We start from the raw sequence: 24,448 nt of genomic DNA on the forward strand, positions 1-24,448 counted from the left end.
TCAGCTACAAAAAGGAACCCCCCCCCTTCCACACGTAAAGGGGTTGAATTCAAACCCCACCTGGAAATCGGAACGTGGCTGCTTCCCCTTCGGGCAAGGATTGCAGCAAAGCCGGGGGAGGGGGGGGGAGGTCGATGCGGGTCTCTCCAGCCCCCCCTCCAAATAAGGGGTCCCACCTCGCCTCTTCCTCACACTCCCTTCGTCCCCCAAAAGCTGGGTCCCTGCGGAGCGGGGTGTCGCTTGCCCCAGCCATGCTCCAAACACCAACAAGCCCCGCCCCCCGCAAACACTTCACGGGATGGGCCGGTTCACATGACTCTTCGGGAGCCTTAAAGGTCCACAATTCGTTCCCCCAAGCTGAATCCCTTGGGGGAGGGGCGGGCTGAACGCCCGGTCCGCTTCCCCACCTGTATCTGCGCCACCTGCGAATCTCGCTCACCTGGGCAGACCAGGTGTCTTGCCCTCCCCGCCCCTGGCCGGGAGAGGGAGACTGCGCTTCCTCCTTCTCCTTCTCTCTTCCTCTTCCTCCTCTTCTTCCTCTTCCACCTCCTCCTCTCCTCCTTCCCTCCTCCTCCTCCTCTCCTCCTCCTCCTCCTCCTCCTCTCCTCCACCTCTTCATCCTTCTCTCCACCTCTTCCTCCTTCTCCTCCTCTTCCTCCTCCACCTCTTCTTCCTCTCCTCTCTCCTCCTCTCTTCCTCTCCTCCTTCCCTCTTCCTCCTTTCTTCCTCCTCTTCTCCTCCTCCTCCTCTCCTCCTCCACCTCTTCATCCTCCTCTTCCTCCTCCACCTCTTCTTCCTCCACTTCTCCTCCTCCTCTCCTCCTCCACCTCTTCATCCTCCTCTTCCTCCTCCACCTCTTCTTCCTCCACCTCTCCTCCTCCTCCTCCTCCTCCTCTGCTCCTCCACCTCTTCATCCTTCTCTCCACCTCTTCCTCCTTCTCCTCCTCTCCTCCTCTTCCTCCCCCACCTCTTCTTCCTCCTCCTCTCTTCCTCCTCTTCCTCTCCCCTTCTCCTCCTCTCTTCCTCCTCCTCTCTTCCTCTCCTCCTTCTCCTCTCCTCCTCCCCTCCTCCTCCCCCTCCTCCTTTCTTCCTCCTCTTCCTCCTCCCACCTCTTCTTCCTCCTCCTCTCCTCCTCCACCTCTTCATCCTTCTCCTCTTCTTCCTCCTTTTCTTCTTCTTCCTCCTCCTCCTCCCTCCTCCACCTCTTCCTCCTCCCTCCTCCACCTCTTCCTCCTCCTCCTCCTCTTCTCTCCATCCTTGCCCAACCCCCCATTAGCAAAGGCCGCCGCAGCCCCGAGACGGGGCGAGGCCGGGCTGGCCCGCCCTCCGCTTGCAAGGGGCGGGTTCCGACGTGCCTGGGCTGGGGCAGCGAGCGAGCTAGCGAGCGAGCAGGGCGAGGAACAGCGAGCGCCGCCAACGCTGGGTCACTCGGCGCCCGCCCTGGCGCCAGGCTCGGCTGGCTGCAGCCCCGAAGCCAAGCAAGCAAACCCCCGGCGCCCGCTGGGCAGCAGCAGCCGGGCGGATCCTGAGCAGCCGGCGAGCCTCCCGGACGCAGGCAGGTAAGCCCGGGCGCTTGGCACGGGGCACAAGGAGGGCGCCCCTCTCTCCCTCCCCTTCCATGCAGCCCGGTCTTGCCCAAGATGGAGCCAACCCAGAAGGGGAGCTTGGCTGGCACAGCCGGGTCCCACCTCACTTGTTCCTCCTCCCCAAAAGCTGGGTGCCTGGGCAGGTGAGGCGACTTCGGCTGCCTGCAATTGGGCAGTTCAAATCCCACCAGGCTCCAGGTTGGCTCAGCCTTCCATCCTTCCGAGGTGGGGCAAATGAGGACCCAGATTGTTGGGGGGAAAGAGGCTGACTCTGTAAACTGCTTCGAGAGGACTGGGAAGCACTGGGAAGTGGTATATAAGTCTAAGGGCTGTTGCTATCTATCTCTATGCCTGCCTGACTGACTGCCTGCCTGACTCTCCATCCATCCAATCTATCTCGATATGTATAAGAGCCATGGTGGCGCAGTGGTTAGTAGTATTGCAGGCTAACTCTGCAACCACCAGCAGTTCGATCCTGACCGGTGGACTCAGCCCTCCATCCTCCGAGGCTGGTAAAATGAGGACCCAGATTGTTGTGGGCAAGAGGCTAACTCTGCAAACCGCTTAGAGAGGGCTGGAAAGCACTGTGAAGCGGTATATAAGTCTATGTGCCATTGCTCTCTCTCTCTCTCTCTCTCTCTTCTTTCTCTGTTTCCCTCCCTCCCCCCCCTCCCTTTCTCTCTCTCTTCATCCATCCATCCATCCAATCTATGTCTATATATATCTAAGAGCCATAGTGGCATAGTGGTTAAGAATGCAGTATTGCAGGCTAACTCTGCCCACTGCCAGGAGTTCAATCCTGACCAGCTCCAGGTTGACTCAGCCTTCCGTCCTTCCAAGGTGGGCAAAAGGAGGACCCAGATGGTTGGGGACAAGAGGCTGATTCTGTAATCCCCTTAGAGAGGGCTGTAAAAGCACTCTGAAGCAGTATATAAGTCTAAGGGCTACTGCTAGTGTCCTTTGCACAAGCAACATTTTTAAACACACACACACACACACACACACACACACACGTGTGAAGGTTCACACGTGTTGAACTTCAAGAGCCTTTAAAGGTCCATCATCAGAGGACAATTTCTCACAGAAGACTCGTCTCATTTGGGGGCCCAATTGGGGTTGTACGTTGCATTTGTGAGGGTTGCAGTGATCCCCTTTTGCAACTTTCTGACCAACAAAGTCAACGGGGGAAGAGCAGAGGAATAGAATTGGAATTGGAATTAGAATAGAGCTGGAAGGGATCTTGGAGATCCTGCTCAAACAGGAGACCCCTATACAATTTATTTATTTATTTTAATTTTTATTTATTTGTCAAGCCTGTATTAGATAACAGATATAATTAGAATAGGATTAGGATTACATGAAATGGATACAAATCAATGGGGACGGTAGGACAGGGACGGTAGGCACGCTGGTGCGCTTATGCATGCCCCCTTACCGACCTCTTAGGAATGGGGTGAGGTCCATGGAAGACAGTCTAAGGTTAAAGTTTTGGGGTTTGGGACAAGTGGCCGACCAGTCTTTTCTTGAAAAACTCCAGTGATGAATCACCCACAACTTCTGAAGTTAACTTCCCTTCCACTGGTTAATTGTCTTCCCTGTGAGGGAGTTTCTCTTTAATTCCAGGTTGCTTCTCTCCTTGATTAGTTTCCATCTGTTGTTTCTTGTCCTGCCCTCTGGGGCTTTGGAAAATAAGCTGACCCCCCTCCTCTCTGTGGCAGCCCCTCAAATACTCAAATACTGCTATTCTGTTCCCTCTAGTCCTTCTTTTCTCTAGACTAGCCAAACCCAAATCTTGCACGGTGGCAAGAAAGTTGTAAAATGAAGGGGGTAAATCTCATTTAACAACCGCCTTGCGTAGCAACAGAAATTTTGGGCTCCGTTGTGGTTGTAAGTCAAGGATCCCTTGTATCTTTGGGCTCTGAAATCTGCCTTCCTCCAGGAAGGAAGCAGAGCTGTAGCAAGTCAATGGCCGTGTGGCTGTAACCCATTATAGGAAAGTCCATAAAATACGCCCAATGCATAATAGAGCATTTACATCAAATGGTAAAGTTACATTGCTGATGAAGGGGAAAAAAGAAGTGGAGATGCAGGAAATTAGCCAGCAGGAGAGAGCAGTTTGTTTGCGTGACTTATTTTCCGACTGAGAAGTTGGGAGTTTTCCATCTTTAGTCTTGAAGGTCCATAATTGGAGGACAATTTCACCACTGAAGACTCATCCCAGATTAGTGTAATTTTTCTCTGGATTCAAGGGCCTGTTGTTGTCAGGGTAAGAATAGAGTGGAGTGGGGTGGGGTGGGGTGGAGAACAACAGAAAATATGGACTGGAATAGAATGGAATAGAATAGAACAGAACTGTAACAGAACAGAACAGAATAGAACAGAACAGAACAGAAAATATGGACTGGAATGGAAATGGGATGGAATAGAATAGATCTGTAACAGAATAGAACATATGCACTGGACTGGACTGGCTGGACTGGAATAGAATGGAATAGAGTGGAATGGAATGGAATGGAATAGGACAGAACTGTAACAGAACAGAACAGAAAATATGGACTGGAATGGAATAGAATAGAAAAGAACTGTAACAGAACAGAATAGAAAATCTGGACTGGACTGGACTGGACTGGACTGGACTAGACTAGACTAGACTAGACTAGACTAGACTAGACTAGAATAGAATAGAATAGAATAGAATAGAATAGAATAGAATAGAATAGAAAAGAAAATATGGAATGGAAGAGAAGGGAAGAGAAATAGAAATAAAAGCTGGAAAGGACCTTGGAGGTCTTCTAGTCCACTTTGACAGGAGTCCCTAAACCAGGGCTCTTCAAACTAGAATTCCTCAACTTTAAGACTTGTGGCCTTCAATTCCCAGAATTCCTCAACTTTAAGACTTGTGGCCTTCAACTCCCAGAATTCCTCAACTTTTTGACTTGTGGCCTTCAACTCCCAGAATTCCTCAACTTTAAAACTTGTGGCCTTCAGTTCCCAGAATTCCTCAACTTTAAGACTTGTGGCCTTCAATTCCCAGAATTCCTCAACTTTAAGACTTGTGGCCTTCAATTCCCAGAATTCCTCAACTTTTAGACTTGTGGACTTCAACTCCCAGAATTCCTCCTCCAGTAATGTTAACTCAGGAATTTTGGGAGTTGAAGTCTGCAAGTCTTAAACTTGCCAAGTTTGAAGACCCCTCCCCTAAACCATTTCAGACAAATGGCTGACCAATCGTCTTCTTCAGAACCTCTAGTGGTATGAAGCACCCACAACTTCTGGAGGCAAGCTGTTCCACCGGTTAATTGTCTTTGCTATCAGGAAGTTTCTCTTTAGTTCTAGGTTGAATCTCTCTTTGATGCGCTTCCATCCATTACTTTTTGTCTTGCCTTCTGTGCTTTGGAGTTTACCTCCCTCTTCCTTGTGGCAGCCCCTCAAATGCTAGACTACTGCTATCATGCCCCTCCCTAATTCTTCAAGAGGACCACTTAAAAGTCCCGTGTAAAGAGGAAACATAGGAGAAAATATTTTGATACAGGTGGTCCTCAATGTACGATCAGAATTGAGCCCACCATTTCTGTTGCTAGGTGGGATTGAGAGTTGCCTCGCTTTATGACTTTTCTTGCCACCGATGTTAAGTGAAGCACTGCAGTCGTTAAGTTGGTAACGTGGCTGCTCAGTGCGTCAGACTTCCCTGTTGACTTTGTTCATCAGAAGATTTCATAAGGGGATCATGTGATCCCGGGACATTGCAATCGTCATAAATATGCACCAGTTGCCAAGCATCCGAATTTTGATCAGGTGACCATGGGGAAATCTACAATGATTGTGACAATCCTAAGTCACTTTTTTTCAGGGCTGTTGTAAGTTTGAACGATCACTTAGCAAGCCATTTGTAAGTCTGCTCATATTCTCACTTCATTTTATGGGGTCTTGATCCCTGGAGAACTGATTCCCAGATCAGGTGTCAGGATTCCGGCGGTTACCCCCCCATTTAAACCATGAGTCTCGAGCCAAACTTCCAAAACTTCAAAAGGATTTATTGGGAGTTAAAATGTCCGGCACTGCCTGGGTGTAGCCGACTCTGAGACATATCATTCATTGTCACCCTTGACCCTGGTTTTTCCCCACCCCCTGGGTGTATCGTAATTCATATTCTCCAATGGGACACATCCATAGTCAAGAGTCATCAATCATGCTCTCCAGTTAGATGTTTGCAAGGCAGAAACTTCGGTTACCTAGTTACTATCTTTGAAAACATTTATGGAACGCACTTTCGGTTTTGCAAGCTTCTGCATTGCTCCCCTCTCACTTTCTGTTGGCAACTCTAAAAAGACCAGAGAAATATTTTATGAGTTGACATCAGGAGGTCTTTGAGAATGAAACAGCTCTTCAGAGCAGTCAAGTAATACGAATTGGGACCCCAGCATCCCAAGGTTGGAGGGTTGGCTAGAAGGAGATTTCTCCTCTTGGTGCTTTTCTCTTGTCTTGTCCAGCAGATTTGGGGTTTTGTTGTGAATTTCTCAGCCGCATCCAGCAACGATGACCTATAAGAGCTTAACATTTTCACCTCCCTCTCTGTCTTCTGTACAGATAGTCCTCAACTTAGGACCACAATTTGCCCCAAAATTTATGTGGTTAAGTGAGACGTTGGTTAAGTGAGTTTTGCCCCATTTTGTGAGTTTTGCCCCTTTCTTGCTTCCGTTGTTAAGTGAATCACTGCAGTGGATAAGTTAGCAACCCCGTTGTTAAGTGAATCTGGCTTCCCCATTGACTTTGCTTGTCAGACGGTCGCAAAAAGGGATCATGTGACTGTCATAAATATGAACCAGTTGCCAAGCATCTAAAAAAAATATTTTTTTTAGAAATACTTTATTGGATTTTTTTCTTACACATCTCAACCACTTAATAAACAGAACTATGAGATTTTTTTATACATTTACATATCATGTCCAATGCAATCTATATTTTCTATTTCTATACTTTCTACATTTATTGTATGCACTTTGTTTGATTGTTTCTATTATCTATCCAATGGTACCATTTCCCCCATATTGCATAGTATTCAGAGTCTACTTTTCCTTTTAATTCAATGGTCAATTTATCCATTTCCGCACACTCATAAATTTTTTTAATTACTAAGCCTTCGGATGGTACGCAATCTTTCTTCCAACACTGCAGCACTGGCTATCCTTGCTGCTGTTAATACATGTAACACCAAATACTTTATCTTTCTGCTGTATTTCCTTTTCATTATCCCTAAAAGATATAATTCCGGGATCTAAATTTTGATTGCGTTGGAATGCTGCAAAGGTCATAACTGTGAAAAAACGGTCATAAGTCACTTTTTTTCAGGGCCGTTGTAACATTTGAATGGTCCCTAAATGAACTGTTGTAAGTTGAGGACTTCCTTTCGAGGCTGTGCCCAATAGCGATGGGAGGGACAACAGACCTGGGTTGTATCTCAGAATAATGTTCGGGGAGTCCGAGCTTTGGACGTCTTGTCTTGCAAGTCTCCCAAATCTGCATCAGGATTTGTGCAACATGATGTATTATTGCAAACGACGTGGAGTTTAGTGTGAGCAGCGGAAGTGGCCCCGTTTGCCTGTGGCAGCACATTATTCAGGATGGTAAAATCAAAACAGGGTTGCGGAGAACTGGAGAATGATTTCTGCAAGCTAGGGAGATGGGCTTTTGAAGTGACAAATGTAGGTCAAGCCAGCATCGGAGGAAGCAATCGCCAGATACACGAATGGTGCCTGGGCTGGCAGTTGCTGGATGAACTTCTCACATCCGACAATGAATAACATGAATAAGCAGGGAACTGAACACATTTGACAACTCGGGTGGAGAGAAAAGATCTGCCCCATTGCTCAGGAGCTATGGAAAAAAAAAAACATTCCCTGCTAAGAAAATCAATAGGTAAAGGTAAAGGTAAAGATTCCCCTCCCACAGACATGCTAATCGTTTCCGGCTCTAGGGGGCGGTGCTCATCTCCGTTATAAAGCCGAAGAGCCAGCGCTGTCCAAAGACGTCTCCATGGTCACATGGCTGGCAGGACTAAATGCTGAAGGCGCACGGAACGCTGTTCCCTTCCCACCAAAGGGGTTCCTGTTTTTCTACTTGCATTTTTTACGTGCTTTCGAACTGCTAGGTTGGCAGAAGCTGGGACAAGGAACGGGAACTCACTCCATTACGCGGCGCTAGGGATTTGAACCGCCGAACTGCCGACATTTCTGATCAATAAGCTCAGCGTCTTAGCCACTGAGCCACCGCGTCCCCTAGGGAAATTGATAAAAAGGCTCAAAACATGAAACTCTTCAGAGAGAGAGGGGGAAGTTTTGATGTGTTGGGACCTGGGGACTTCCGGTTTGCAGGGCTTCGGCGGCAGGCAGGAATCCGCGATCGTGCATGGTTTCTGCCTGGGCTCGCCGCTGGAGTGCCCCGAGCCAGTTGGCTTCAGGGCTAAGCCACCCCGTAGAGGTGGTGAAGACAGGGGAGATCCGGCAGGGTTCGAGGGGAGCTGCACCTCTCCTCCTCAGCTGGCTAAACTCCCTTTTCCAAAGGCGGTAAGAGCGGCGGTCAGAAATGGCTGCCTCAAAGAAGCACTCATCCGGAAAAGAAAGTGCAGGAGGAAGTTAAGAAGTGAAAGTTTTGGCTGACCGGGATAAGAAGCAACAACTAAGATATCCTGGAATTTAAATTTTAAAAAAGATACATCGCTCCCAAAGAAGAATCGGAAGCAGCGAATGAAAGTGAAAAGGGAAAGGTTTTTTTTTCTTTCTTCACTCTCCTTCCTTACGTTGACAGCAGATGAATGAGAAATCGGGACCTGGAACACTGTCCATAATATTAAAAACTTAAAAACTATGCCAGGGAACAACCAAATAAGGGAAGGGATCCCCAACCCCTGGGGCCACAGCAGAACTGGGGCGCAGAAACAATGGGCACATTAAATAATCCCCCCCACCAGGGGTGGGATTCAAAAATCCCAGCAACTGGTTCATTGCCCGGTTGCTGGGTAGGCATGGCCACGGGGAGTGTGGCCTACCGGAACTTCCTGTTTCCAGCTTCCAGTGGGTCTCCAAAGCCTCGGGGAGGCCATTTTCGCCTTCCCAAGGATCCAGAGGCCTCTAGGAGGGTGAAAACAGCCTCCCCTGGGCTCTGGAGGTCCACCGGAAGCCGGAAACAGGCCCCTTTCCAGACTTCTGGTACTTTCAGGAGGGCTGTTTTTCATCCTCCCAAGGGTCTGGAGGTCGATCAGAAAGGCCGGCAGTTTGGCGGTTCGAATCCCTAGTGCCGCATAACGGAGTGAGTTCCTGTTACTTGTCCCAGCTTCTGCCAACCTAGCAGTTCGAAAGCATGTAAAAAATGCAAGTAGAAAAATAGGGACCCCTTTGGTGGGAAGGCAACAGTGCTCCGTGGGCCTTTGAAGGCATTTAGTCATGCCAGCCATATGACCACGGAGACGTCTTTGGACAGCGCTGGCTCTTCGGCTTTGTAACGGAGATGAGCAGCGCCCCCTAGAGCCGGAAACGACGAGCACGTATGTGCGAGGGGAACCTTTACCTTTACCTATCTATTTCTTTGGGAGTCAATTTCAGGTTGCCAAGGGCAAAGTTATCTAGGTAGCCTTGGCTGAGCTTGGCTGAGCTCAGCAAGATCACACCTGGGTTATGCTTGGAGGGGAGACTACCAGAATAACCCCAGGCTGGAGGCTGGATTGGAAAATTGGAAAACATCCCAGAATGTTTGACAATGTATTCCCTTTTCGTATTATTGTCCAGGAAACAGCATGCATGTGTCTGGAGAACGTCCAACAAGCAGGCTGCGCTTGCAGGAGAATTGATCTTTATTTTATTGTGTATTTATCATTTATTTACTTGTTAAACTTTTTCACCGCCCATCTCTCTGCCATCTGTTTCCATGTCTGTCTGTCCTCTATCTACAGTATCTATCATCCATCCATCATCTATTTATACCTATCTTCTATCTCTATCTATCTATCTATGCCTAGCTAGCTGTCTCTATCTCTATCTATCATCTATCATCTGTCTATCATCTATTTATATCTATCATCTATCTATATCTATCTATCATCCATATCTATCATCAATCTCTATCTATCTATCTATCTATCTATCTATCTATCTATCTATCTACCTACCTACCTACCTATCTACCTACCTACCTACCTACCTATCTATCTATCTATCTATCTATCTATCTATCTATCTATCTATCTATCTATCTATCTATCTATCTATCTATCTATCTATCTATCTTATCTATCATCTAATATACCCATCTCACAAGCAAGTGACTCCGGCCATACTAGGTTGCTTTCTTATTCTCTTAATGGTGTGTATCCACTTTTATCGGTGCCCAGGTCTTAGCCAGCCTTTGCCAAGTTGGTGTCTCTTCTGGTCTGTGCCACCTGAGAATTTATATAACTTATATTCCAGGCTCTCGAGGTAGCATCAGGTTGGTGAGGGCTACTTAGAGCGGAATTGGCTATAACCTCTGGAAATCCTAGCCAGAAGGTACATGTTTGTTTTAGCACTGTTTTTCCAGCGTGCTGAGATGCTACCTTTGTTCTGAAAAGCTCCATTTCCTGGAGGCGGAACGTGGCTTATGATTTCCCCTTTCTTATGTATCAGTTTGGGGGATGGAGAACAAGCCTGGAAGAGGTCTGTTTGCCCTACACACACAGCAGACAATTTGGCAACAAACACACACCCCTCCAGTGTCTCAAAAACTGGTCCTCCCTCCCTCCCTCTTGGAAATAGCTCCCAAATGGTGATGTGTCTGGTGCCAGCCGTGTTTGTACAGCAAAGACTTAATTACCATGGAGTGGCTCCGTAAAGCTAACTTTTCAGCGCCGGTTGTGATAGTAACTCTGGAGTTAGAGCCGGCAGTGACAGACTGTGGCTGAAATAGAAAAATTGCTGAGCGAGGATTGTGCAAAATTAACAGGGCGAGAGAAGCAGCAGTGAAGAATTGATTTTCTTGCATTTTAAATTGATAAGATTTCGCTGCTGGGAAAACGCATGTCTAGAGCTTGTGTGGTTTTTTTGGGGGGAGCCTTATGCAAATGTTTTATGAATATCAAAAAAAAAAAATAGCATTGGCATGGGTATGCATTTCTTTTTCAGCTAGGACTCTGGGTTGTTGAGAAATTGTCTTTTCAATTGGTCCTTGGAAGCTGCCGCTATAACCCTCATGATAGGAGATGGAAGAATTTTCTCCACGATTTTTATCTGCTTCCTTCTTCCTTCTCGGACTTGTGTTTGATTGCAAGGGAGGAGCGGGGAGTGTCGAATATAAAGGAGCAGGAAATCGTTTTTCAAGATAAGCTGCTGCTTTGGGGAGCACTGCCAAGATTCATTTATAATATTAGTGTAGAAAGCACAACCGCAGGAGCTGAAAAGACCAAACCATTAAGAATTTGGAGATAAAGTGGCCCTCGTTTTTAAAATCACTGATGAAGAGGCAGCTGCTCATGTGCTGATAGAAAGCAGGAGGGTGGTGGCTATTATTCCTGGTAATAATTTGATTTGTCTCCTGCTTTTTTGTTCATTCCATCCATCTTGCATTCTCCCATTATTTCCTCAAACAATTACTCTGTGACCTGTTGTAAGAGGAGAGCTGTGTTAGACTGGGATGGCAAAAAAAAAAATTATATCAAGAGATGGGTGGTACCTTTTCCAGTTATTGTAATTTTTCTTAAAAGGCAGAGCTTCTGTCTTCTAATAACATTTATTAGTCAGAAAAGGTGCTACTAGACACCTAATGGACTTTAATACCACCCTCCAATAGAAAATACAAATTAAAAGACGTCAAATAACAGACATTGGGTAGAGTGGCAGGTTCTAAAGCAAAGGAAATCTTTTCAGCAGGCACCTCGATAATAATACTGGCCTAACTTTATTCTCAAGAATGAACCCCAAACTCTTTGGCTTGGTGCCATGTGAATGGGAGCCAAGCAGCTGGGTTTCCAACCACAGATTTCAAGGCTCCAGCAGTTCTTACTGGATGGGATTCCAAAAAAAAAAATACTACCTATTTATTTCTTTGTTTGTTTGTTTGATTTGTCAATCGCTTACAAGATAATAGGTATAAGTATAAACATGAGTAAGAATACAGGAAATAGGTACGAATAAATGGAGACAATAGGACAGGAGCGGTAGGCACAATTGTGCACTTATGCACACCCCTTACTACGGTTCTGTGGGCGTGGCTTGGTGGGTGTGGCAGGGGAAGGATACTGTAAAATCCCCCTTCCCTTCCCATCCCCGTAACCTGCTTTCCAGCTCCGTTCTCCTGTCAAGGGCAACAAAAGAACCTGCTTTCCAGCTCCATTCTCCTGTGCAGGGCAACCAAAGAAGACCCAGCCAATCATCTGGGACTGAACAGGAGGCAGAGAAGAGATGGGGGAGGGGCCAGTTGGAGGTGGGATTTGCCGGTTCTCCGAACTACTCAAAATTTCCGCTACCAGTTCTCCAGAACCAGTCAAAACCGGCTGAATACCACCTCTGAATCAGACGTGGGTTCAAGTAGTCTTTGCCTTACAACCATTTGTCGAAGTTACAATGGCACTGAAAAAGTGACATGACCATTTTTCACACTTGCAACGTCCCCATGCTCATGTGATTAAAATTCAGATACTTGGTGACCGACTCATATTTACGATGGTTGCAGTGGGATTACCTTTAGGGACCTCCTGACCAAGCAAAGTCAGTGGGGAAACCAGATTGATTTAACAACCGCGTGACTAGCTGAACAACTGCAGTGGTTCACTTAACAACTGTGGCAAGAACGGTCATAAAAGGGAGCAAAAACTCACTTCACCACTGCCTTGCTTAGCAACAGAAATTGTGGGTTCAATTGGGGTGGTAAATGGAGGACTGCCTGTACGTATACAGTTTGTATCTACGTGCACAATAGGTGCACACGCACGTATTGCTTTGATCTCCTTCGTGTTGCTCAGCCCGGTGACAAATTGATTGGGGGCAGAGGTCTTTTGACGATAATGCCACGGAGCCACATTGTGAGCAGCCTTGTCGCTGCTGCATTTTGCAAGAGCAGCAAATTTTGTGCATAAACAGAGTGCGTTGCAGGAATTGTGTAGCCCAGGGGGCTCGCCACGGCAAAATCTTTTCCTGACCCTGAGCGGCCATCAGGGGTTTTCTTTGGCTGGGAAAATAACCCTTCCATCTGCCCACCTTCTAGATTTTGGCTTGCTGAGGATCCGATCTCGGTTTATTGGCCCTGCCTGTCTCCCACCCGGTGACAGGGCAGAATCTTTTCCGGATGAGACACCAAAACCTGTAAATGTTCGCTTTGCATAATTTATCTAACTGGAAGATAATTTCCAAGCTCTAGAGCCATGATGGCGAACTCAGGGGTGGGATTTTACCGGTTCGCACCTATTCGCTAGAACCGGTTGTTAACATTCTAAGCAGTCCGGAGAACCGGTTGTTAGAAGAAATTACTGGGCTAATCCTGTCAGGAAGGCAGGAAGGAAACATTCTGGTGTTGCTTACAGAAACTGCCTCTCCGTTAACCCTTATTACATTCTTGGCAGGACTAGACTTCCTGTCTCTGGAACTTCTCTGGAGTTTTTTCCCCCCTCCTTTGCTGGTACTTTGCTTGTGTGGAGTGACCATTCAAAGTTACAATGGCACTGAAAAAAGTGACTTATGACCATTTTTCCCACTTACGACTGTTGCAGCATCCCCACAGTCATGAGAGGCCAGGCGAGGAGATGCGTGCCTCGATGTGAGTGATATTGAGTTGGCCACGCCCAGCCAATAACATGAGCACCAAGCCATGTCCACCCAGTCACATGACCACCAAGCCACGCCCACCACCTAAGCCACGCCCACAGAACCAGTTGTTAAAAAAATTGAATCCCACCCCTGCCCGGAAGAGCCACACTGTGCATCTGTGCGCACTGCCTGCCCACCAGCTGATTGTCGGGTATCTGCCGCGCATGCGCAGCAGAAGACGTGCGCGTGGGAGATGTGTACGCATGCACAGAGGTGTGCAGTGCGCACGCAGGGGGTCGTGCGCTCATGTGCAGGGGGAGTCACACGCGCACTGCATCATGGGTGCCGGCATGCGAGCAGTGCCTGTGAGCGCGCTTTTGGCACGCAATGTGGAAGAAGTCAGCCATCCCTGCTCTAGAGGCTTCGACTTCAAACGTTCGGAAGGGGTGGGAGAAAACCCAGAATTCTGCTCAGATGTCAATCTCAGAAGGGATATATATCTTGGGATATATCCGCCTTTCCGTGTCTTCAGTTGATGTGTTTGTAGGTGGGGTGTGTTTGTGTATGTTTACAGAGAGGCTGAAACAAACCCACAAGAGGAAGAAGATTTCCGCCCAAGGGCACAGAATAAATTCCTTTCCATTTGGTGAGGTGAGGGCTGGCTGTAGGGTGGGGGGGTCTCCTTCCTCCACCCGGGAGCTGTCTCCCCCTTCCCACCCAAGAAATGCAGATAAGGTCGGCTATTGCCTTACAAGGGGGTATGCCTGCCCCACCAATAAGGACTTAGCTGGATGAGGATCCCGAGAAAGCTGTTTTTCCGACACCAAGAAAGTGGGACCAGATAAGATCATCAGAGAGAGAGAGAGAGACAAGGGGAATGTTTATGCTTTCTCTCAGGCCAGTGGTGGGGTGCAGATAAGATAGCCTTCATCTGTCTTTGCTTGGTCTGGCAGAGTTATTTCTTAACCCTGCGGGGCACTTTTGAAAGAGCTTGTCCTGCAAACAATGTAAGAATGTGAACCCACACACAAGCACACAAGCACACAGGCGCACAAACACACACACACACGGCTGCTTTAAGCTGCAGGTGAAAAGGCACTTACTGCTTCTAACAACACACCATGTCTATTTTGTTTTCCCTCTTCTTTTTTTAATACGCCGTTCATCATCGATTTGCAGCTAGTTGCTTGGGATGAAGGTTTTAATTTTTTTATTTTTTTTGCGGGCTGGCGAAACTTAATGAGTGGGGCTATAAAGCTACACCGGATTATGAATGTTGTAATTTTTGTAAGCTGGCGAAATGTAATGAGCTAGGCGGGAAAGCCAGACTCGAAGAGGAGCCGTGAGAAAATGGCAAAATAATATTTGGAGCGATGGTGGACAGTTGTAAAAGAGAAACAAATATAAGCTTGTGAAGAACCAGACCTGGCGGGGAGGGGATTGGAACTGTGGCTTTCCCGAATCGGTTGGAAAATGTTTTTTGGAGCCGTTCAAATGATTGGCCCTTCTCATGTCTTCCCTGCAGAATTTGCTGGGCAAGGCTTGAACTGAAGACCCTACAAAGAGAAGGGTTTTTAAAACCTTAACCCAAACCACGATGGGCAACCTGAAATCATCTGTATCCATTTTGGGATGGATTAAGTGTGCTACTCTTGATATGGTTTCTTGCCACTTGGAGACAGGAAGCACAAAACATAAAGTAAGCAAAGAAAACCCCATGGCACCAAACTCAAGGAGAAAAAAATTAAGAGAATGTGGCTTCTGGCATGATCTGTCATCCACTGCGGCCCTGGCCACCCACAGAATCGGAAGCCCAGCCCAGCAGCCTTCAGAAAGTTCCCTATCCCATCCTGAACCATTTATGTCAACGTTTCTGAAAAGCAGGACACCCTAAAACGGGTCTCCAACCTTGGCAACTTTAAGACTTGTGGCCTTCAACTCCCAGAATTCCTCAGGTAGCAAAGCTGGCTGAGGAATTCCTGGAGTTGAAGGCCACAAGTCTTAAAGTTGAGGAATTCCGGGAGTTGAAGGCCATAAGTCTTAAAGTTGAGGAATTCCAGGAGTTGAAGGCTACAAGTCTTAAAGTTGAGGAATTCGGGAGTTGAGGTCCACAAGTCTTAAAGTTGAGGAATTCTGGGAGTTGAAGGCCACAAGTCTTAAAGTTGAGGAATTCTGGGAGTTGAAGGCCACAAGTCTTAAAGTTGAGGAATTCTGGGAGTTGAAGGCCACAAGTCTTAAAGTTGAGGAATTCTGGGAGTTGAAGGCCACAAGTCTTAAAGTTGAGGAATTCCAGGAGTTGAAGGCCACAAGTCTTAAAGTTGCTAAGTTTGGAGACCCCTGCCCTAAAACATTCTTGTTTTCACTGTGATAAGAATGCTTTTGTGCAGGAAGGCTAACAGAGGTTTGTGTCTCCTGACTGGAGATTCAAAGGGAGACCTAGATGTCTTTTCTTAATGCTTTATCGCAATTCTCACTGTCAAAATTCAATAGGAAAGGGAGAAAAAAAACCTTGCAATTTCACCAAGATGTTTTATGCAGTAGACAGCTCTAATAAATCTAAATCACCACAATCATAATTCATCAACCCTTGGACTGTGCTATAAATTCTTTTTTCATTTAATATGAATCACCTCCAGCTTTTCAGTTGTTTTTTTTTTATTCATTTGCAAGAGACAGGGATGTGCAGTCAAAAAAGTGTTCAAAGGAAGTCCTACCTGTCATGTGAACCAAATAAAAAAGGGGGATGGGTTCAGATTAACAGAGTTGGAAGGGACCAGGGGTGGGATTCTACAGGTTCGCACCTATTCGCCCGAACTGGTTGTTAACATTCTAAGCAGTTCGGAGAACAGGTTGTTAGAAGAAATTACTGGCCTAATCCTGTAAGGAAGGCAGGAAGGAAACATTCTGGTGTTGCTTACAAAAACTTCCTCTCCGTTAACCCTTATTACATTCTTGGCAGGACTGGACTTCATGTCTCTGGAACGTCTCTGGAGTTTTTTTTCCCCTCCTTTGCTGGTACTTTGCTTGTGTGGAGGGACCATTCAAAGTTACAATGGCACTGAAAAAAGTGACTTATGACCATTTTTCACACTTACGACTGTTGCAGCATCCCCACAGTCGTGAGAGGCCAGGAGAGGAGATGCGTGCCTCGATGTGAGTGATGTTGAGTTGGCCACGCCCAGCCAGTCACATGACCACCAAGCCACGCCCACCACCTAAGCCACACCCACATAACCGGTTGTTTAAAAAAATTGAATCCCACCCCTGGAAGGGACCTTGTAGTTCATCTGATCCAACCCCATGCCCAAGCAGGAGACCTTGTACAATTTCTGACAAATGACAGTCCAGTGTCTTCTTGGAAGCCTCCAGGGATAAAGCTCCCACAACTTCCAAAGGCAACTTCTGTTGATCGTTCTCACTGTCAGAAAGTTTCTCCTTATTTCCAGGTTAAATCTCTCCTTGTTCAGTTTCCATCCATTGTTCCTTGTCCGGCCTTCAACCCTCCTCTCTGTGGCAGCCCCTCAAATATTGGAAGACCTCTATCATGTCTCCCCTGGTCCTTCTCTTCCCTAGACTAGCCAGGCCCAGTTCCTGCAACCGTATGTTTTAGCCTCCAGTCCGCTGTGGGTCAAATGATGGGAGAACAGAGAAGGAAGAGAACAGCTCCAATATGGACTTCCTTGCTCCAGTAGGTCCTCTAGATAAAGAATAGAAGCTCATTATTTTGCTGGATTTAATGGGGAGTCATATAATACATTGAACAGGTGTTACACTATAAGCAGGGGTGGGATTCTACCGGTTCGGGTGAACTGGATGTTAAAGTTACAGCTGGTTTGCCCAACCAGTATTTCAAACGACCAGCTGGCCCTCCTCCCTGCCCATCCCAGAAGTCTCCATGTGGCCCATTTTGGATGGAGGCCAGTGTGGGGTCTGCGTGGAGGCTCTGGGAGGGGGGAAAAAATGAGCCTTCCGGAAGTCTGAAAACAAGCCTGTTTCTCGCTTCCAGAGCATCTCCAGAGTCTGGGGGAGACTGTTTTCGCCCTCACAGAAGCCCGGGAGAGGCCTCTGGACACTTGGGAGGGTGAAAACGGCCTCCCCCAGCCCCCACAGCAGGGGTGGGATTCTACCAGTTCGCACCTATTCGCCCGAACTGGTTGTTAACATTCTAAGCAGTTTGGAGAACCGGTTGTTAGAAGAAATTACAGGGCTAATCCTGTAAGGAAGGCAGGAAGGAAACATTCTGGTGTTGCTTACAGAAACTGCCTCTCTGTTTACCCTTATTACCTTCTTGGCAGGACTAGACTTTCTGTCTCTGGAACTTCTCTGGAGTTTTTTTCCCTCCTTTGCTGGTACTTTGCTTGTGTGGAGTGACCATTTAAAGTTACAATGGCACTGAAAAAAGTGACTTATGACCATTTTTCATACTTACGACTGTTGCAGCATCCCCACAGTCATGAGAGGCCAGGCGAGGAGATGCGTGCCTTGATGTGAATGATGTTGAGTTGGCCACGCCCAGCCAGTCAAATGACCACCAAACCACGTCCACCCAGTCACATGACCACCAAGCCACTCCCACCAAGCCACGCCCACCAACTAAGCCACGCCCACAGAACTGGTTGTTTAAAAAATTGAATCCCACCCCTGCTCTGGAGGCCCACCGGAAGCCAGAAACAAGAAGTTCCAGTAGGCCACGCCCACCATGGCCACGCCTACCCAGCAACCAGACAGCAAGCGGGGTTTTTTTAATCCCACCCTTGACTATAAGTAGCATTTCTTAGGCTCAGCAACATTAAAATGGGTGGACTTCAACTCACAGAATTCCGAGCACTGGGACTATGAAAATATATGAAAGTATGTTTCTAGGATATTTCTGGTATTCCTATTTCTAGGATTTTTTTGCTTTTAATGTCACTTGCATGAAATTTCCAGTGCTGGCTTTGTGGAGACCATTAACCTTTCTTGCTTTAGTGTTGCTTGTTTAATTGTAAGCTGCTCCTGAGCATTTCTGGCTTTTAACATAATCTAGAAATAGTCCAGGTGGCCCTCGACTTACGGCCACAATTGAGCCACAAAATTTATGTTCTTAAGCGAGACATTTGTTACGCGAGATTTGCCCCATTTTACGATATTTCTTGCCACAGTTGTTAAGCGAGTCACTGCAATGCTTAACTTAGTGACCTGGTTGTTAAGTAAATCGGAGTTCCCCGTTGACTTTGCTTGTCAGAAGGTCGCAAAAGGGGATTGACGGACACTGCAACTGTCATAAATGTGAGTCAGTTGCCAAGTATCTCAATTTTGGTCACGTGACCCTAGGGATGCTGCAAAGGTCGTCACTGTGAAAAACGGTCCTGTCACTTTTTTCACTGCCATAGTAACTTTGAACAGTCCCTAAATGAACTGTTGTAAGTAGAGGACTACCTGTATAAATAAGTGAAACAAATAAATAAAAGTAACAGCCAGGGAGGTGGGTGGTTAATCTACCTCCTGTACATCAAACAGCGGCAACCGCAAGGCAAACATCAAGAAAAGAAACGCCAGAGGAATGGGGCTTGTGCAAGGCTTGTGTAAAGCATTTCACCAAAGCTTGTGTGTAAGGTGTGGCTCTGATGAATATTGTGCAGCTGGGTACCGAAGGGAGAGCTAGGATACGTTTGTGAGCATCCTGCTTCCTCATAGAGCAGTGATCCCCAACCTTTTTGGCCGCGGCCCGGTACCGGCATCAGCTGGGCGCCACGGCCCAGTACCGGCATCAACTGGGCGCCGCCATCTTTTTGACGAAAAAGTGCTTCCGGTGACCTCACGGAAGCACTTTTCGTCAAAAGATGGCGGCGCCAGCGCTCGGTGAGCTTTTGGGTAGAAATGGCTTTCTGCCGGAAAAGCTCACCAAGCTGCGCCGCCATCTTTTGATGAAAAAGTGCTTCCGGTGAGCTTTCTACCCAGAAAAGCTCACCGGAAGCACTTACAAAAAGATGGCGCCGCCACAACCAAGCGGCCGGTAAGACTTGTTCAGCGGACCGGTACCGGTCCGCGTGCAGCGTTGGGGACCCCTGTCATAGAGCATTAACGGACCTCGGTTAAACTGTGAGAAAGCTAACTAGAGTTGGACATGGATGGGACACCGTGAGGAGATCCCAGATCTAAAGGTCAGAATGGCTGTGGCCACGCCCAATTTGTTCTTCATCATCATCATTCCCCCTTCCTTCCTGTTCCTCTTCAGGGCAGGTTTTTAACCACAAGTGTCTTAGCCACGGTGTGGGCCTTGGCTATATACATACATACATACATACATACATACATACATACATACATACATACATACACACATATACATACATATACATATACATACATATACACATATATGTATGCATATACACACAAACACACACACACTAGCTGTCAGCTTTGGAAGCCGTATAAGCACCGGAAGCTTCCACGCTACCACATTCTTGAGCCTGAGAAGATGGGAGGGGGGAATTGCATGGAGCGTATGTGGTTAGACATAATAGCATTCTTCTTTAGAATCAAGGTCATGTTGTTCCTGCACCTGGCTGAGGAGGAGTAGAGGGGATGTCTCAAGTTGGGACAGATGGTGATCGGGGAATGTGACGGAATGATGGGGGCAGGGGTGGATTTGTCCTATTTTACTTATTGGAGGGAAACCCGGAACTTTCAGATTCGGGATTTCCCAGATGTGCCAGTTTACTACTCTAAGAACATGTCTGGTTCAGAGTTCTGGTTACTACTTGAGAACATGTCTGGTTCAGAGCTATTTGTTGGAGTCAAGTTTTTCTGGAATGCTGACACTAGCTGGATACCCGTGCTTCACAACAAAACTTTGTGATCGGGCTATGCAGGAGAAATCCGGTTCACAATCCGTTGGCTCAGTGGTGGTCGGTGATTGAAACACATAAGGGAATATCGCTCCTGCTGTCTTGAGTCCGAAAGCAGTCCCATAGGTGGAAAGCGTAGACATTTTGGTGAAGTACCGCCATTTAGTACTGTAAGGAGCTCCAGGCCGCTCCGGAGTGAGGGAGTGGAACATCTGCCGGTTTGAACTGAGGTAACGGAATGTGAGGCAAATGGCAGTTGGAAGAGATTTCTTTTCAGGTTGGAAGGGGGAGTAGAACTCCTTAGCATCAGAGCGTGTTAATTGCTGTATTAAGAAATAGTAATGCTCTGATGGTCATTTGGAAAAATCCTTTCTTAGTCAGCACCTAGAAGCCAAGAGAAACATACATGCCAAATTTCAGGTTTGTAGGCTTTACAGTTCTGGAGATTTTGTGATGATGCGTGAGGGGTACTTGGCTTTTTATACTGTACATACACACACACACACATACATACATACATACATACATACATACATACATACAACATATAGTTCAGCAGCTCTGCTCTGGAATCCTTATAAAAAGATGCTCCTTTCCCCATCTGAAGAACAATATCTGCAGCCCCTTCCTCCTCAGGGTTTTCCTGTCCTCTGATCAGCCCAGATGGATCTAGACAGTTGTGACATGACCCAGAGAATCCTGACGTAGAAGGCCCCGGGGGCCAACCTTTTACTTGGTGCCAAAATCCCAATTAGAGCATCCTCAACAGATGGCTGTTTAATCTCTGCTTCGACAGGAAAGAAGAAGAAGGCCGCATCGGCCCTGGTTTCACTAAGGAGCTGCTCTTCCTGTTAGGATGTTTTTCTTAAGATTCAGTTCCTGTAAACTGAAATCCATTCTTCCATGTCCTGAATTTTGGGACAATAGAAAACAGATCCGGACCTTGAAGAGCTACGGATCCTCCCACTGTCTTTTCTCCACACCCAGCTCAGTTTCTCCACATAAGGCTTTTTTTTTCATCCCTGGTCATCTTCATTCCTCCTTTTAATCTGTCTAAATACTGATTAAAATGCAGAGCTCTAAGTGGGTATTGATGGTGGGATCTGATCAACGGAGAATTGGTGGAATAATTATTTTCCATAGTTTGGGATCTACATTCCTTGTACAGCCCCAACTTTACCTTCTTAGCAATCTTGTCCTGCTATGGGTTCCTTATCTATTTGTGATCAGAGAAACTGAATACATAATACAGAATTATAGGGCCTTGGATATGTTTTAGTCCAACTCCCCACCTCTACCCCCCCGCCACTGCCACCACCCATGGCAACAGACCCTATAATATTCTGGACAAACCAATTAAATATGCAACAACAATGTGCAGCGGCAGCCAAAAAAGCCAACACAACTGTAAGTTGTATTAACGGAGACCTTCAAGATCAAGGGAGGTACTAATACCGTTCTATAAAGCCTTAGTAAGACCACACTTAGAATACTGCTTCCAGTTTTGGTCACCACACTATAAAAAAGATGTTGAGACTCTAGAAAGAGTGCAGAGAAGAGCAACCCGGATGATTAGTGGGCTGGAGGCTAAAACATATGAAGAATGGTTGCAGGAACTGGGCCTGGCTGGTCTAGGGAGGAGAAGGACCAGGGGGGACATGCAGTCTTCCAATATTTGAGGGGCTGCCACAGAGAGGAAGAAGGGGTCAAGCTATTTTCCAAGGCACCTGAAGGCCAGAGAAGGAATAATGGATGGAAACTGAACAAGGAGAGATTCAACCTAGAAATAAGGAGGAATTTTCTGTCAGTGAGAATAATCAACCAATGGAACAGAAGTTGCCTTCAGAAGTTGTGGGAGCTTCATCATCACTGGAGGCTTTCAAGAAGAGACTGGGCTGCCATCTGTCAGAAATGGTGTAGGGTCTCCCTCTTGGGTGGGGGATTGGGCTAGAATCAGGGGTCTCCAACCTTGGCAACTTTAAGCCTGGGGGACTTCAACTTGCTGGCTGGGGAATTCTGGGAGTTGAAGTCCCCCAGGCTTAAAGTTGCCAAGGTTGGAGACCCCTGCACTAGATGATCTACAAGGTCCCTTCCAACTCTGTTAATCTGTATATTTCTTCTTGAAAACCTCCAATGATGGACTGCCCACAAGTTCTGGCAGTCATTCATTCCACTGATTAATTGCTGTCACCCCAGAAAATTTCTCCCTACTCCTGGTTGCATCTCTCTTTAATGATCTTCCACCTGTTACTTCTTGTCCTGCCCTCAGATGCTTTGGAGAATAGCCTCTTCTTTGTGTCAGCCCCTTACATATTGGAAGGCTGCCATCATGTGACCCCCTAGGCCTTCTCTTCATTAAACCAGACATACCCAGTTCTCTCAGATGTTCATCGTATGGTTTAATCTCCAGACCCCTAATCATCTTCGTTGCTCTTCTCTGCACTCTTTCTGGGGACTAAGCATCTTTTTTTGTGTCATGGTGACCAGAACTGGACACATTATTCTTAGTGTGGTCCAGTGTTGAGATCACTAAACGAATGGTTGTAAGTCAAGGACTAACTGTACTGTTGTTCTCTCTTCTGCACTGAGCAGGCCACCTCTGGAATATTGTAGCTGTTTCTGGGATTGTGTTTGAATAAGACCTATCAAACAGGAACATGTCCAGAGAAGCACAACTCAAAAATAAGAGAAGAATGTGGGGAGAACCAGGGGTGGGCTGCTACCGGTTTGCACCGGTTCGAGGGAACGGGATGCTAATTTTACATCAGGTTCACCGAACCGGTAGTTGCAATGACTGTGTGACCATTCCCCTCCCAGGAATCTCCACGTGGCCCGTTTTGGATCCCAGAGAAGTGCAGGGCCAGCACGGAAGGTTGGAGAGGGTGAAAAATGAGCCTCTTGGAGACTCCAAAATGCCAGAAACGAGTCCGTTTCTGTCCTCCACAGAGCCTCCGGAGCCTGGAGGGGCCATTTTCGCCTTCCTGGAGGCTCGAGGAAAACCTCTAGAGCAGGGGTGTCCAACCTTGGCAACTTTAAGACTTGTGGACTTCAACTCCCAGAATTCCTCAGCCAGAAAAGCTGGCTGAGGAATTCTGGGAGTGAAGTCCACAAGTCTTAAAGTTGCCAAGGTTGGACACCCTGCTCTAGAGCCTGGAGACATTGAAAACAGCCCCCAACTGTGGTGCAGGAGGCCAAATAGGGCACGCCCACCATGGCCACGCCCACCCCTAGGGAAGACCTAGTAGCTCTTCAAGTTTGGCTGAAGAGTTGGCATGGAGAAGACCAGCCAGAACTATTTGACACACTTCCAGAGGAGAAGATCAGTAATGATGGTTTTAAACCAGGGCTCTCCAATCTTGTCCATTTTAAGACTTGTGGATTTCCACTTCCAGAATTCCTCAGCCAGCCATGCTGGGAGTTGAAGTCCACAAGTCTTAAGGTTGCCAAATTTGGAGGGCCCTGGTTCAAACATTTGGTGGGACATCCAGAAGAATATAATGGGGCAGACTTTCATGGATGCTCTATCTTCCCTTAAGTTGTTTTAAACGGAGTCCGCTTAAAACTGCCTTTTGGCAGATAGCAATCTCTGTAGTAGGAGATTTCTGCACGGATGAAAGGTTAGATTAAATGATTGAAAACTTTCCCTCCTCCAGTGATTCTCAGATTTACTGCTTTGGAGGTTTTGCCAAGTTAATTGAATCTTCTTTTTTAATTGGAGAGAAAGCAAGCAAATATCAGCTGATTGCAGGAGATACAGATGCTTCTGTTCAGATTCCTACTTTCCTAGGTAGAAAAACTGGTTTTACCTGCCCCTAAACAGCCAATCAGGATCATCGGGAATGACCTGGACCATTTAATGCTATCAGCACTTGTCAAATACGTGTGTGATCACCTTGAGTGACTGTCAGGAAGACCAAAGGAGCCTGTGAAATTGCTATCAGTATGGGACCAACCTGCCTTCATTTCTTCCCCATTTAGCTGTAAATTTACTTTTTATTGGAGACTAGCTGGATGCCCATGCTTCGCTACGAAACTATGTGGTCGGGCTTAGTTTTTGGGGAGGAAAATAAGGGGAGGGGAATTCTGCCTCTGCCTAGCAGTATCCATCGGTATTCATCTGGCTAGTGTCCTGTCAGTGTGTGAGAGAATGAGGGCTTTTTGGAAACTGAAAGAATATTTGCTGTGTGAGCAAGAAGGAGACAGCAAGGAGCCTGGGCGTGGCTTAGCTCAACGGTTCTGTACTAAAGCTGCTTGGTGCTGTGAA

General features: G+C 47.0%; 1 protein-coding gene across 1 annotated transcript in view; it reads left to right on the plus strand.

Moving 5' to 3' along the window:
* Positions 1-1,351: 1,351 nt before the first annotated feature.
* The window catches only part of DOK4 (docking protein 4), an 86,199-nt gene continuing 63,102 nt past the window's right edge, over positions 1,352-24,448 (plus strand). The window contains exon 1 of the mRNA XM_087971752.1: positions 1,352-1,559. The gene's annotated coding sequence lies outside the window, so the exon portion shown is untranslated. The remainder of the gene's footprint in view (positions 1,560-24,448) is intronic.

This window comes from Notechis scutatus, chromosome 9, assembly GCF_049901735.1.
Source record: "Notechis scutatus isolate UNSWTSFEM ecotype Mainland chromosome 9, rNotScu1.2, whole genome shotgun sequence".
Classification (NCBI taxonomy): Eukaryota; Metazoa; Chordata; class Lepidosauria; order Squamata; family Elapidae; genus Notechis; species Notechis scutatus.